The sequence below is a fragment of the Pseudopipra pipra genome, chromosome 3 (assembly GCF_036250125.1).
Source record: "Pseudopipra pipra isolate bDixPip1 chromosome 3, bDixPip1.hap1, whole genome shotgun sequence".
Lineage (NCBI taxonomy): Eukaryota > Metazoa > Chordata > Aves > Passeriformes > Pipridae > Pseudopipra > Pseudopipra pipra.
The window spans coordinates 60,594,884-60,610,194 of record NC_087551.1 but is presented as its reverse complement, the minus strand read 5'-3'; the positions used below and the strand labels follow the sequence as shown (position 1 = coordinate 60,610,194).

At 37.7% G+C, this 15,311-nt stretch overlaps 1 protein-coding gene across 22 annotated transcripts in view; it reads right to left on the bottom strand.

The window, feature by feature from the left end:
• EPB41L2 (erythrocyte membrane protein band 4.1 like 2) overlaps positions 1-15,311 on the bottom strand; it is a 115,798-nt gene that overhangs the window by 77,091 nt on the left and 23,396 nt on the right. The window contains exon 3 of one of the 22 annotated variants that reach the window (XM_064649478.1): positions 1,535-1,687. The exons of the other annotated variants lie outside the window; for them this stretch is intronic. The gene's annotated coding sequence lies outside the window, so the exon portion shown is untranslated. The remainder of the gene's footprint in view (positions 1-1,534; positions 1,688-15,311) is intronic. 22 annotated transcript variants of the gene reach the window in all.

The window sequence follows — 15,311 nt, the reverse complement described above, 5'->3', positions numbered from 1 at the left end:
AGTGACCCCACCCAGGCCGTGACACTGCTAGAGAAGGACATGCTCAAGTGGAAAAATGGGATTTAGTTCCAAATTCATTCCAGCAGCCAGAAAATGAACATGGATCAAGCGACAGCTCTGTTTTCCTGTTATCTGTCCAACAAACTAAGAACAACACAGGCTTTGAGAAAAATCTCTCTATTTTTAAAATCAACTTTGCAAGTTTACGGTGGATTTTGAGTGTTCGCATTAAACGCTCAAGACAACCATAATTTTAGAGATTAAAACCAGCAGTGAGCATTCATTTGTTCTAAGGAATGCTGTACCTCCAATCTCCATTCCTATCCTTCTTTATCCCACCTCACCAAACCAGTACCACAGTTTCATTGAAGCACAGATGAACATACATTTTTTTTCCAATTCTTATTAAAGAAACCGGGGGGATGGACGACAACAATCCTGTTTGGGTTCTGTAAATTATTTACCGTGTTCTGATTTGGAGGTGATTGATTTTTAGATGCCACAATAAAAAAAAAAAAATTCCATTTTCGACTTTCATCCTTTCTGTTTATAATGTATTGGCAAAACTAAAAACAGTTTCTTTTTATACTGACAATATTAAGTTCACTCTCACATACAGTGTGTTTCCAAGGCACTTACAATAACATGGTAAATCAAAGCACCTCCCAACTCAGCGAAAAATAACGTACTAGTATTTTTTGTACCGCAAACTGAGAGGCCTCAGCGTAACAAAGTTCCCGGATGCTGGAATTCCAGATGTGCATTATTGTTTTGACAAGTATCTATTTCCTCTTTGGTGGAAGTCATATAGAGAATTATTACCCTCTCACACGTTTAGGAAGTGTACAACAGCATGCAAAAAGAGGAATCTCTGCAATACCAGGATTCAATGTCAGGAAGCAACTAGCCTGTGCTTTTGGTAGTGACAGACCTGAACAAGCACATTTAAAAGTCATTTCCATAAGCAGAGATAACCAGTAACTTTATTTCACTAGTACATTGAGGCTGAATATCATACAGATGTGGACACTACTGAGATCACATCCAAAACGCCTGTTAGCTTTTTATTTCATCTAATCCAACTTAGGAACATCGGCTAGAAACCAACTAAAAAATGTATTAAGAAAGTTTACTCTGTCATGTGCAAGACTAGAGTTCAATAAACAAATGCTGTTTACAAAGGCTTTAGGATGTAAACATAGCCACAAAAAGTATCTTTTTTAGTAGCAACATCAATTTTGTATTTCCACTTTAAAGGCAGCTTTATTTTTGCATCATAGAGGGCACAGTTCTCTTCAGCAAGCCACTTTAACAATACTGATTGATGTTTGCCATTATCAAGGGAAACAAAGTTGGAAAAAGTGACAATAAAATTATAAAGTCTTTTATACAGAGGACATGTATAGAATCTTCTCCTGCCACTAATTTTTTAATGTCCATTTTCCTGAATCAGGATGCAAGTTTAAACACAAAAATTGGTACTGCTACCACTTTCCACCAATAACAAAGTCAAATACTTGATTAAATGGCGTACCTGGCAATTAATCTTAAAAAGCTTAGTCCAAATTCAAAATAAGTGCAAAGTTTCAGGCTATATGGTGAAGTATTTTTGGACTTCTGCAGGTACGTTGTAGCTGTCTCTTTGCTGGGTATGTTCCTACCAGTATATGAATCAACTGTGAAGGACCTGCAGAGATTTTAATGCACATGCAAGTAAGTAAACCCAGGCTACTAACTGTATACCACATTTAAAAAAAAAAAACAAAACAAAACCAAAAACAAACCACCAAACCAAAAACAAAAAACCAAACAAACCCAAACACAACCAAAAAGAAAACCCAGACACGACAAATTAAAAATAATTAAAATAGGATAATTCTCAGCTCCTGCTGCAATGAATAAATGCTATTCCATATTCCCTGACTACTATCCCACATTCCTCAAAACTCAGAGGTTAGCCACCTTAAGATGTCTTGTGTCAGTACTTCAATTTTCATGTTTGCAGCTAGCATAAGTTAACTGAGTCTTCTTTCAGGTGCTACCGGAACAGAAGTATTTCCTTGAAAAAGCAGAAGCAATTTTGCTCAGTGTTTCCCATCTACTCCAAATAATTATAATGCACCTCAAATGATATATGTAAAGCACAACACTGCAAACTATTTCCTACACACTTAGGTTTACTGGAACACATAAAGTACTGAAACTACAGATAATACTGCTCTTCGAAAAAGTATGCATCTACTGCTCCTGTGGGAATTAACCCTGCCAATCCCAAGCAACAAAAAGCAGTGGAGATGCCTCTTTGCTGAGCAAATAAAATTGGCAGCCAAAACTTCATCACTCCCATGGGCTCTTCTGAATGCTGGTATTTGATCAGAAGAGTGAAAACACGAGCAACTTTGTAAAAGTTTCCTGCTTTTCACGGCAGTGGCTTCACAACTAACACTGCAACCACTGCCACATCTCTGGGCTAGACAAAGTGAAAGAAGTCTAATTAATTTCTGAATCTAGAGGTCAGAAACAAGTGTAACGGAGGAAAAAAAAGGCAAAAGATAGTGTTAATAATGCTGGGTTTGTCCCTAGACTTCAGCACTTAACATGTTTATTAATCATGTAAGTGCTTTAGCTGTTTTGAGCTTTTTGGAAGGACATTCCCAGCATGAAAGACTGTAATATAAAACAGATAACAGGATATGCATGGAAGTCCCAAGGGAGTAACTATTTAAACAAAGTTTTCTTTGGAGAGTTAGGGAATGACAACAGATAAGAAACATTTAAAAGAATAATTCATTTCTGAACACCAAGAACTCCAGGGAGGAGTATTTAGAACTGTCCTGTAGACAAGGAAGAAAGAATCTTGACCACAACTGCAATGACATTCCCATATAAATATAAGAATACATATCACAAACTGCAGTTTACCAAAGCAGCCTCACCCACTGCTGAAAAGCCTTTTAATGACCACATAAAAATGGGGATGGTGAATTATTACAGTAAGCTATCAGGCCAAATCAAGTAGAGGCTTTATGCTGCCTTCTTTGGCTACATTTTCAGTTCTCATTCTGTATATCCAGATAAGTTTCAAAGCTTGGAAACAGTCTTATGCAAACACCAATCCAAGTTGACAACAACTTATCATCTTACAATTAATTTTATTACACAAACACAAAGCATGACATTATGAACTCCATGCCAAAGACTTGTTTGAATGAAATTTCCAGTCCCCATTGGCTTGGGGGTTTCTCTGCCTCATTTTGGCCTCACCAGTTTAGGTGCTGACTGAAGAAATGTTTGAAAGCATATTTACGCTGGTGTTCTCTATGGGTATGCTTCTCTTGCACTAAATGTGAAATCCAAGATCATGCTGGAGCTCACAGTCATGGATTTTCCCCATCCTATCTAAATTTTTTTAACTCCTAAGTACTTTGAAATATAAAGCAATGAGAAAGGGAAAATTGGTACAAGCACACAAATAGACCAAACTAACACCTTTTTTTTTTTACCACGATATACTGGTTAACAACCAGTATAACCTATTCCTGTGTAGAAGCAATAGAAAGCACATATTAACAAAAAAGACAAGAGATTTGGCCCTGTTTAAAATGACGTCATGTTATTTCAGAAATCAAGATTATTTCATTAGTTCCCAAAGTGAGATGTCACAGACCAAGGACTGGAGGTCTGGTCCAGATGAAGTCTCAGGTGTGCTAGTCTCAAAAGTCTGCCTAAACATACAAACCTCAACAAATAAAAGCATGAAAACTTCTAGCACTTAGAAAATGAATGTGTCTGGCTCTGTGTTAAGATGGGAGAAATAAATCCATGTGACATACTTGAATTTTGGGAAACAGTATGAATACCGTGCAAATTAACATTCAATAAATAACAAGAGGATACAGAAACTCACTAAAAGGGAAAGACTGATGCTATAGCTCTCAACTCTTACTTCCTCTTTTATTATGAAGAAAAAACTTGTGAAAAAAACAAGCTAGTAGTGAAAGAAAGTAAAGACACCACTGGAAAGAAAGTCAGGAGTCAAAAAAAATGAGGTGGGGGAGGGAAGGAAAAAACAGGAAATAGACACTGAAGACAAAACAGGAAAGAAGGTCATGATTTGTCTAACAGCCAAAAAACTGCAGTGAAGCCAGAGGGGGGGCAGGGCGGGAAGACACCAGAATCCCAGTACAGGTTAAGTTATACCATAGAGGCTATTGGTCAGCCCACAGGGCCTCCTGGTCCTTCAAGTGCTAGGTCGCATGACATCCAGCAACTATATGCCCCTCACTTTTAAAACTCTTCACAGTAGCTTCTTCATTTTTGTACATTTATTTCCTGACAAGTTTCAAGACTTGTTTCTCTATTGTACAATTTAAACAGTGTGCTCCTTCCTTTGCACTTGCAATTATTTGCTGTGTTTATTTTTAAGTAGCAATTGGATTGTTTAATGAACTAAGTGAAAAGTTGTATTTCCTGGAAAAACTGGGTTACTGTATCTCCAAATCCATAAAATGACAATTCTAATTAGTTCACTTTTGGTTCTTTGACTTATTTACATATCCTTCAGTGTTTCAGTTCCATTCAACACCAAGATTAGAGGCAAAATATACGTCTTTGGCTCACCAGTTCCTACACAGCAGGCTTCTTTCTGGTATTAAAACACATTGTGAATTATATCCCTTTTACTTTTTGTCGAAGACCAAACACCTCTGTAAAAATATCTATCTGAAGATGAGCTAAGTGTTTTGTGGTAGTTATAAAACTGACCGATCTATAAAAATATTCTGATTTTAGCAAAAAATTTTACAGACAGAGAAACTTGAACACTATGAGGAGAAAGCAACACACAAGACACGCTCACTAAGACAGCAGTAAAACCAAAAATAGTTCTCAAGGCCTCTATGCTTAAATATTGACATCAAGTACTTCTAGATGTTCCATGTAAGAAGATAACACTGTAGTCTTTCCCTTATTTTCAGTTGAAACCCAGAGGTCTCTTTTCTCCAAAAATACAAGGCTGATGGTCCCACAGGGGAAGTTTAGTTTTCCTTAGACAATAACAATACTTCTCAAATCCATATAGAAAAGAAAAAGCAGAGACAAGTCTTTTTGACGTGTTTACATTATGAGATCCTCTAGACATGCACAAGAATTGTATTACATGCACAGAGTGTCAGAATTGGTTTACATGGGAGTTATGAAACCTACAAAGAGTTATGAAATGAGCTTTTTTACTTTTAAAGTTCTAAAACAGAAGTATTCCCAGCTCAATTTCTACTGAAAACTATTACACAAGCTAAAAGTTTGTGTGCATCAAGTGATATACCATTTTTGTGTTGAACATCCACGCTAATTCATGCTTTGTGACATCACTAATAATCTGAGGTCCAATTCAAGTCTGGAGGAGACAGCCAACACTAACTATACATTCCAATTCAGCAGAATGAGATCTCACTACAACTGTGCACATATGAACTAAATCCTCATCAGGTAAAGAATTTTGTGGTGGCAGATATCTTCTATGAGGTACTGCTGTCATGGCAACTTCATTAATCATCATGACCACATTTGCACAGAAACAATTCAACACTTGAAGCAAAATGAATATGCAGTCTTTTTTCCGCAAAGAAAACTGCAGCATTTCTCATGCCAATTAAAACAATGTTTCATTGTCTTCAACAAAGGAGAATGAATTTTAGACTGCACATCTACAGAATACAGTGCAACACTCGAGATAAAAATTTTAAATATTAAACTTACTGGAAAAGGGAAACAGAATGAAACTGAAGGCATTCCTTTTAAGATATACAGATAAGTAATACAGCACACTTGGTGTGACATCCAAATAAGAGTTTTAAACTGATGAAGAGACAATTTTTTGTCTCTCAAAGGTTATATGAACCAAAATATCATACCATACACTTCACATAAAATGGAAAGTAAGCTAAGCTATCCAAAACAACTTCAAAAAGCTGCTAAGTGATCTATATAACTCTTATTCTGAAAATTACCAGCTTGTGTTACTCTATGCTAAGATGCACATTTAAGCCTTTTAAATATATACAGTCACATAATCATGAGACATTTAAGTGGAAATGGTGAAGAAAGAACTCTGTTGGAGCAGAAGATTCCATAATCATATAGTGGGAAACAGATTCCCTAAAACTCCCAAGACATCGCAACAAGGCTCTTTTAAGGTAAGATGTGGGGGCTTTGCCACTTGCAACACGATGAAACTCTTCTTACTTCATATTAGTTTCAGGTATAAGCATCTCTTTCATCCTCTTTTCTTCTCCCTCCCCTCTTGTACCTTCACTTAATCGTACTTGCTTTTTTTAGAATCTTCCTGATTATCAAGTAAGTACTATGCCTTATTCTTAATTCCATCACCATTGCTAGAAAGCCAGGGTGCCAAACTGTGTCAAAAGCCTGGCTTACATCCAGACAGTTTAGACTTACCTGAACAAAAAGATTCAATATTGAACAAACAATTCAATATGCAAGTTGGATTTTTCTTTAAAATCATATCCACAGAAGAACAAGCAAAATAAGATGTCCACAAAATTATGTTTTGATCAGTTGGCCTTTATTTGGCAACTGATCAAAACAAAGATTTTTCAAATGTAGTACTTAAAAGCTGTTCAACTAATAACAAGTGAAGCCAGAGGCAAATACATAATATGAATGAAACAGCTTCAGAAATAAGTGCTTTTCTACACCTAATTTAAGGAGAACTCTACTACTACCTAGTATTGGAAATTTCTTTCTGCCTAAAGCAACTGGAAACCAGTATAGCCAACATATCACAAAGATGTCCTGGGAGGCTGAAACAGAGATTCAGTTTTTCCTCTTATGTGCATCACAATATATGTTCCAGTTAGTGTTCTCAACATCCCCAATAATTGGGCAAGTTACAGATATATTCTTAAAACAGAGATCGTCAAATCTGAGAATAATAAAATCACCAGATTTTTCTGCTCTAATCTCCCAAAGCATCTTGTTCTGAAAAGCACAGATTGATTATGTTCTTGATCCATAGCCTAACAAAGACCCCCACATTCCCTAACCAAAGGGATTACAGATATCAAAAACTAACATTAGACTTCCTTTCATAAGGAACCTCTTCCAGAACAGCCCCTGATTAATGGAGATGAAAGTGGAAGGCCTAAATAGTTCTGATTCTGCCTGACAAAAAACCCAAGGCAAAGCCTATGCAGAAGAAAAGGATTGTACGCTCTGCTGACGTTTTCAGTGACCTCCTTTAAACTGTCATGGCTGGGATGAATAGCCTAAGTCACCAATCCATTTTATGACTGCTCAATCTGAGCCAGGGTTTAAGCAGCATGCTGTGCTGCACAGGCTACGTTAATCTCAGTACATGTTAAGATACACAGAGAGCTGCAATCTGCTCATGCCCACTAGACAAAGAATATCCCTCATCTTCACTCCAGCTGAGGACTGTGTTTATTTAATGAGTAAATTTTCCAGTTTGAAGAATAAATATAGTTTCAGCAAGAATATATAGTCTTCATTACTCAATTCAGAACAGGTTCTACTGTTTGCAGACCTCATGCAGAGGTGGTAGAAATGCCACATTCTTCTCTCAATTTTGACCATGACACTACTTTAAGAATTGGCTCTAACTAATCCGTAGTAATCCTTTAGTATATGAAAATAAATATATCCTTCAGTAAATGAAAATAAACCCAGCAGGAACAAAAATAAATTATCAAAAGAAAAACTGTAAGAGGGAAAGATGCCATTTGTCTTTTCACTAATTCCTAGCATTACAAGCCTGCAGAAAAAGGAAGAATACTGAAGTCTCTTGGAAGATGTGGAATATTTCTACTTAGTGTTTAATCCCTTCAGGAAACACAGCAAGAATAAAAGGAATGCAAACAAATTTTAAGAAGCTCTCTTAGAGCAAGTTTTCCTTCTTCTGGTTCCTCTGAGCATTTTGAGAATGATCCAAGAAAAGTCTTTAACATTTAAACATTAGGTTCATGGAAAAAAGCTAATATTTATAAAATGCTTTTTAGAGAAAAAAATAAGTTATTTTGTTAAGCAGTTTGTACTGCTGTGTTTTGGAAATTCTTCTAGGCTGCTTTATACAGATAATCAAACAGATCTGATACCTAGTTTTAAAATGTTAAAATGTTCAAGTTGATTAATGAAGTGACTATAACACTCCATAAAGCCATTTTCTAAAAGTGTTCCAAGCTGACATTTGAGACATTTATGAAGCCCTTCTGAAGTATTCAGTCTAATCTTTCAGGAATAAAGTGAGGTTTTTCTCTGAAAAGAATAACCAAGAACCATAAGTTCTATGTATGGCAAAGCAACAAAAAACCTCAAGGTTAGATGCCAACTTTTAGGTATATTCTAAATATAGAAATTACTATGGATTAAAACAGAAAAGTTGTATTTCTCAAACAACTAGAACAAGTATTCCAATATGTTACACATCCTACTCTTAAATTAGTTGCCCTGCAGTCAGTATTCATTGATCAAGTTACCAAAAAGAGGGTGAAAAAACTTGTTATCTCTTAAGGTCAGCAGAGCCTGTGGAAGGGCATAATTTCTCAGCATTGTCTAAACACACAGGCTGTACTAATTTGATGATAAAGCTACATTAAAGAATATGTCCTCTGATTTCAGTTGGTTGGCAGTAATGCTCTATCCTGCCTGCTCTATATGCCTGCACATAGACTTTTTCATGATTTTTCTCAAAAAACATCAATTTCTTTTTGTTCAACAATTGTTAAAATGGATTTATTTCAACAATAATGTAATATTTCATTTGGCATTGCTGTTGTGATACTCAGTTACCCACACGGTGGACCCACAGGGTCACTTACAGTACACAAAGCAGCAAGGTCTTTTCCCAGCGCCTACTCCCTAATCTCTTGCATACATATGAGATAATTCCATTGGTCCTTTACAGCTCTGCCACAGCACTAGCAGTCTATCACCCTTTTTTGAACAGTAAGAAGATGTACTATAGGTTCTACTAGGCTTGGTAGAAGCTTGACAATGGGTTAGTTTATTAACATAGACATATCCAACCAAAGTTTGAGCTATCCGTCTTCTGAATATAACTTTTGTGTCCAAATACCTATATTCATATCAATACTTCACAGGCAGCATTTAGGTCCCAAACTACATACAGCTGAAGACAGAACATGCTATATCCCAACTTGTCTTTAGATTGGTAAATAATAAAAAGCATCAGTACTTAACACACTATTTTGCTGATCTATCCATATCACAAAATATGGTACTGCTGAAAAATGAATTTCTTATCCAACATTTATATTATAGTCAATAGGGTAACATCAGGATGGCATCCATTCACTAGTGGGGTTCTGCAGGGCTCCATCCTCAGCCCAGTGCCCTTCAACATCTTCATTAACAACTTAGACACAGCACTGTAAGGAATACTAAGCAAGTTCCTTGACAACACTAAATTGGGAGGAGCTGTCAATTCCTTCAAGGGCACAGAGGCCCTGCAGAGAGACCTCAACAAATAAGAGATGGGCAATCACCAACCATATGAAGTTTAACAGGGGCAAGTGATGGATTCTGCACCTGGGATGAGGCAATCCTGGTTGTTTGTATAGACTGGGGAATGAGAAGCTGGAATGAGAAGCTGGAGAGCAGCACTGCAGAAAGGGACCTGGGGGTCCTGGTTGATGGCAAGTTGAAGATGAGTCATCAGTGCCTTGACAACCAGGAGGGCCAACCATGTCCTGGAGGGCACCAGGCAAAGCATCACCAGCCAGTCGAGGGAGATGATTGTCCCTCTCTGCTCTGCACTGGGGTGACCTCACCTTGAATATTGTGTGCAGTTTTGGGCACCACAATATAAAAAGACATTAAGCTATTGGAGAGCATATCCAAAGAATGGCAATGAAGATGGTGAAGGGTCTGGATGGGAAGCCTTATGAGGAGTGGCTGAGGCCACTTGGGCTGTTCAGCCTGGAGGAGACTGAGGGGAGACCTCATTGCAGTCTACAACTTCCTCACAAGGGCAAGCAGAGGTGCAAGTACCAATCTCTTCACTCTGGTGACCAGTGACAGGACTTGAGGAAACGGCATGGAGCTGAGTCACAGGAGGTTTATGTTAGATATCAGGAAAAGGTTTTTCACCCAGAGGGCAGTTGAGCACTGGAACAGGCTCCCAAGGGAAGTGGTCATAACACCAAGACTCTGTGAGTTCAAGAGGCATTTGGACAACACTCTCAGGCACATGGTGTGACTTTTGCAATGTCCTGTGTAGGGCCAGGAGTTGGACATGATGATCCTGATGGGTCCTTTCCAACTCCACATATTCTACGATTCTATGACTTCCCTTTTTAAAATCACAAATCTCTAGAAAATATAAGTTCTCACAGCTGCTTTTCTCCAGTATCTCAAAGCGGGAAGTATGTATCTGTATACACCCAAACTAATTCAGAAACTAACAGTAGTTTAAAAGGAAGAACGGTAAAACTCAGATATAATCACTACATTTTGGGGCTGGTACCCCAAATTCCAGCATTTTTCATAATCCTTCCAAATTCCTTAGCTATATCAACAGCAGCTGCAGTCACATTTTTGACTGTAGAGCAAACACATACCCTAAAAGCATCCAAACATAGTGTACACTTGGCCACTGGAAAGAAAGTTTGTCAAACTTCATTTCCCTTACCTTCACAAAATTACAGAAATGTAATCAGCAAGCAGGCAATGAGACTAACTCTAGGCAGAAATAAGAGTATTTTGACTGAAATACTGAGTCAAAGATGATCTTAGTGAACCAACAGATTTACTTCCAGTATGAACAAGACACATGACTACTATATAAATAACACACCCTCCCCTAGCTTTAACCTAGATATCACCAGTGCCAAAAAAGATACAGCAAGTTCTGATCCTTACATGATATGTTACCAAATCTCCATATTTTTCTAACCCAAACTTCAGCAGAACAAGGCATTATCCTATTCATATCTTATTTATGTTTAATAAATTGAGCAGCACAGCAGACCTTCCCTTAAATACAGGGATTTCTTGTCATGCTTGAAATCATGTGTACTCTTAGTGGGTGAAATGTGAAAGAAAAAATAATGACTAAACTATTACTGAACCAGATTCTCCATTCTGAAACTGTCTAAAGGAACAGGGTGGAGTTTTAAAAGAACTATTAGCTCTGATTTCCCACTTAGTGCTGCTCACGCAGATCTCATGTCAATATCCAATGTATTTTGCTACTTCAGGATCATGAGTCCTCCAAGGAATTTTTTCATAAAAATCCTGAATAGCATGGAAGTAAAATGAACAACTTTGCCCACAAGCAAGTGCATGTGGAAGTTCCACCTTGCAAAAGACTTCAAACAAGTTCCCTTTGCACTGGAGCTGTGTAACTGCACAATGAATTTAAGACTGAACACCAACAACCCTTTTTTTTAAAACCTTTTATTTTCTTGACCTCTCACCAGCCGTTAAGATTTCTTGCTGGTTTTTGCAGATCAAATAGTTACAGCTAAGTGTATCAAGAACCTATCCGGTTTAGTGCTTTGCACAGTGCAGGAGACCACACAGATTAATTCCTCTTTATTGGCAATGTGCAATACAATTTAAATATTTCCTGACACTAATGTCAAAATATATTTTTAAACTATCAAATCTATCAATAACATTAAACATTTTGGACAAAAAAAGTTAGGTGAGTATTCCCCTCCGTACCATACTCTCTTCCTTTATTTGTGACACCTCAGGACCTTAAGATACTGACTCCAAAACAGTACTCCACAAGGCTGGCAGACCCTCTGCTCCAGCACTTTGACAGAGTGCCACACAACCCCCACTTCTCAGGAAAGTAAGAAAGGCAAGATGCTTTTCATCAGAACAGATGATAATAGCTCAAGAAGTTTAAGGTGATTAATGGTAATTCTTAATGAACTCTAAATATGTTTGACTTACTGAATATTCAGTATCACATTACTTCAATAAAAGCAACATTACTGTAAGAGTAAGGAAAGAATGTTGTAAACAAACATACACCCCCCCACACACCCACCCACCCACCCACACACACCCCCCTCATTTGTTTGATATAATGCAAAAGCTACAACAGTTTTCAGAGTTCCCCTATTACTATTTAGTAATGCTACAGTGGAAAGAAATTGTAAACAACTTAATTGAGAAAATCTGATATAAAAATGAATAGTTATAAGTTTCTGGACTAGCTACACAAAATACAAATGAAGTGGATTTTTTCTTCATACAACAAATGAATGAGATTTTGGGGTCACTTTCCCTAAAAGGCAACAGGATTAACAAACCAAAGCAACCTTTCAATGGCACTTGCAAAGGTCTTGAAATAGGTGATGTTTATTTTCAATTCTTGATGGCCCAGGAGACTTATTCCAAGTCTTTAATATATAAATTCAAACATCCTAACTCTCACCAAAACTGAAACTAGGACTTTGTCAACTTACATTGATGTCATAGTGCTCAGCATCTCCTTTATGCACCACTTTAATCTTTCAGAATAGGAACACAGAAACCCAATGTACTTTTTCTGCTGCTTTGAAGAGACAACTCTCTTTTTACCCACTCAAAGAATGTGTTCTGCACTCTCTCATAATTTAATCACTGTCAGTCATAACAGCCTATTGTGAAAAATAATCCACTCATTTATTTTATCATCAGTGCACTCAAGCATGGTCAATTTACGAGCAACATAGTCACATGCATCAGCCACGAGAGATCCATTACAGAGCTGCTGGAAAGTTTGTGAACAAACAAGTTGCTTTCCTCTGATTATCCATAGGCTAAATCTAGAAGTCTCAGTCTTTTCATCCTATTTTCAAAGAAGAAACAAAGGAAAGCCTTCAAGTAACAGTTCTAGTGTTTACTTCAACACATGCTCACACAGATAGTAGGCTAATTAAAACTTCAAATTTTAATATTAAACTACAGTAATAATATTCAAATCAAGTGCTGATGGAAGAAAGTGTCATTTTAATATCATTGTAGCTCACAGGACATCTCACATAAGCAGCACAGCTGTTTGTGCTGAGAGAACAAAAGCACAGCTGCCACTGGAAGTATAGGAGCTATAGAAAGTACACTAAGGCTTGGGAGCTAGTGGGCTGCACAACAACCAGGAGTTGCCAAATAGCAGTCAGACCAATACACATGCATGCATTTTATCAAGCCCTGCTCACAGTGCCAGGTTAACAAAGTCATGCAAGTAATATAAGTAATAGCTATGAGCTCTAAGAGATCCAGATGTTTCTAACTCAAGAACTGTTGCTATGTTTTAGCAGTTACAAAACAGACTGAGGAGTTACATGTGAGTACACACATTTTTTAGATGTTTGTACACACATGTATGTCTGCCATTCAGCAAGACCTGGACAGGCTAGAGAGTTGGGCAGAGAGGAATCTAATGAAGTTCAACAAAGACTAGAGTCCTACACCTAGCAAGGAATAACCCCAGTGCATCAGTATAAGTTACGAACTGACCTGTGGCAGCTCCATGGAGAAGGATCTGGGGGTCCTGGTGGACAACAAGCTGTTCATGAGTCAGCAGTGCCCTTGTGGCCAAGAAGGCCAATGGTATCCTGGGCTGCATGAGGAAGAGCATTGCCAGGAGGTGATTCTGCCCCTCTACTTAGCCCTACTGAGGCCATATCTGGAGTTCTGTGTCCAGTTCTGGGTTTCCCAGTTCAAAAAATACAAGTAACTACTAGAGAGGGTCAAATTGAGGGCTACAAAGATGATTAAAGGACAGGAGCATGTCTCTCAGAGCCATGACTGTTCCATCTACAGACAATCAAGGGAATCTTATCAATGTGTACAAATATCTTAAGGACAGGTGTCAAGAGGATGGGGCTAAACTCTTTCAGTGGTGCCCCACAACAGGACAAGGAACAATGGACAAACTCAAACATACGAAGTTCCATCTGAATATGAGGAAAAACTTCTTTACTGTGAGGGTGACAGAACTCTGGAACATGCTGTCCAGAGAGGTTGTGGAGTCTCCTTTTCTGGAGATACTCAAAACATGCCTGATCACGATCCCGTACAACCTGCTGCAGGTGAATCTGCTTTGGCAGGGAGGTTGGACTAGGTGATCACCAGAGGTCCCTTCCAACCCCAGCCATTCCGTAATTCTGCATACTATACTCTTATCTCTCTCATACAGCCAAAGATTCACCAGGGAATACCTTCCTATAAGCAACATCATAGAAATTTCCATTATAATGCAGATTGTCAGGAAATCATTCAGATTATAATAAATCCTAAAGCATTTTAAGAATTTTTAACTGATAACTGCCGAAACTGAATGTGTAAAATTTTTTCTTAACCAGAGCAACTCACTGAATCCTGCCTTTTTATGTGCCGTATGCAGAACACTTGCACAATATCCAGCCTTAAAAGTTCTGTCATCTCTCCCATTTTAAAAATAGGATATAATTAAGAACATAGTGGTTTAAAAAGCACAGATTTCCAGTATTAGCATTTTTAGTCAGGATATGCAGATAAACCTAAGAATGGTCTACCACTAAGTTTAGAAAGAAACCCAACTAAAGCAGCATCACTTGGAGCACTCAGCCATTAAGTTCCTTGGCAAGCTACACTGAGGGAGATGCCTCACCTACCCAACCTTTTGGCAGTAGTATGATGCTACAGAGCAACCTATGTGGGAGACATGGCAGACATCACTGTACATCCTGCCAAAGCCTCACACGTTTATCTGGAGAAAAATCAAGAAGTACAACACATGCTGAGAAATTGGAGCACTGATTTGTATTACGCTGTGCTCCATAATGTACCTGACCAAACTAGCATTGCAATTCTCACAGCATACAGAAATTAGCTATTTCTCTAACTTTGCCAGAAAATATTTCCAGAAAAACCACAAATAAATTTTTATTATTGCAGTAAGACTTGCCTACCAGTTAGAGTATAATTAATCCTCCACATGGACACTCAATCATGTAATACAATGCATTTCAGTTAATTAATAAAGTCAATGTATTAGGCAGCTGCTAAGGTATTCCCTGTCCTGAAGTGAATTTTGGCTGCTAAAAGAAAGCCTGCTTTGAATGTAACTGCTTTTACAATGAAAATTAATAAAGTGACTTCCATAAGAAACCCACAGCATATCACAGCTGTCCAAGAAAGTATCTATATATAAATGTATACACATACAGACTAGTATGAAGAACATAATGTCTATTCCCCCTTTTACAGAAACTTAGTTTAGCCTCTAGAAGCATTTGGTATCACAAAATATGACTTTCCAATTAAAGGAAAAT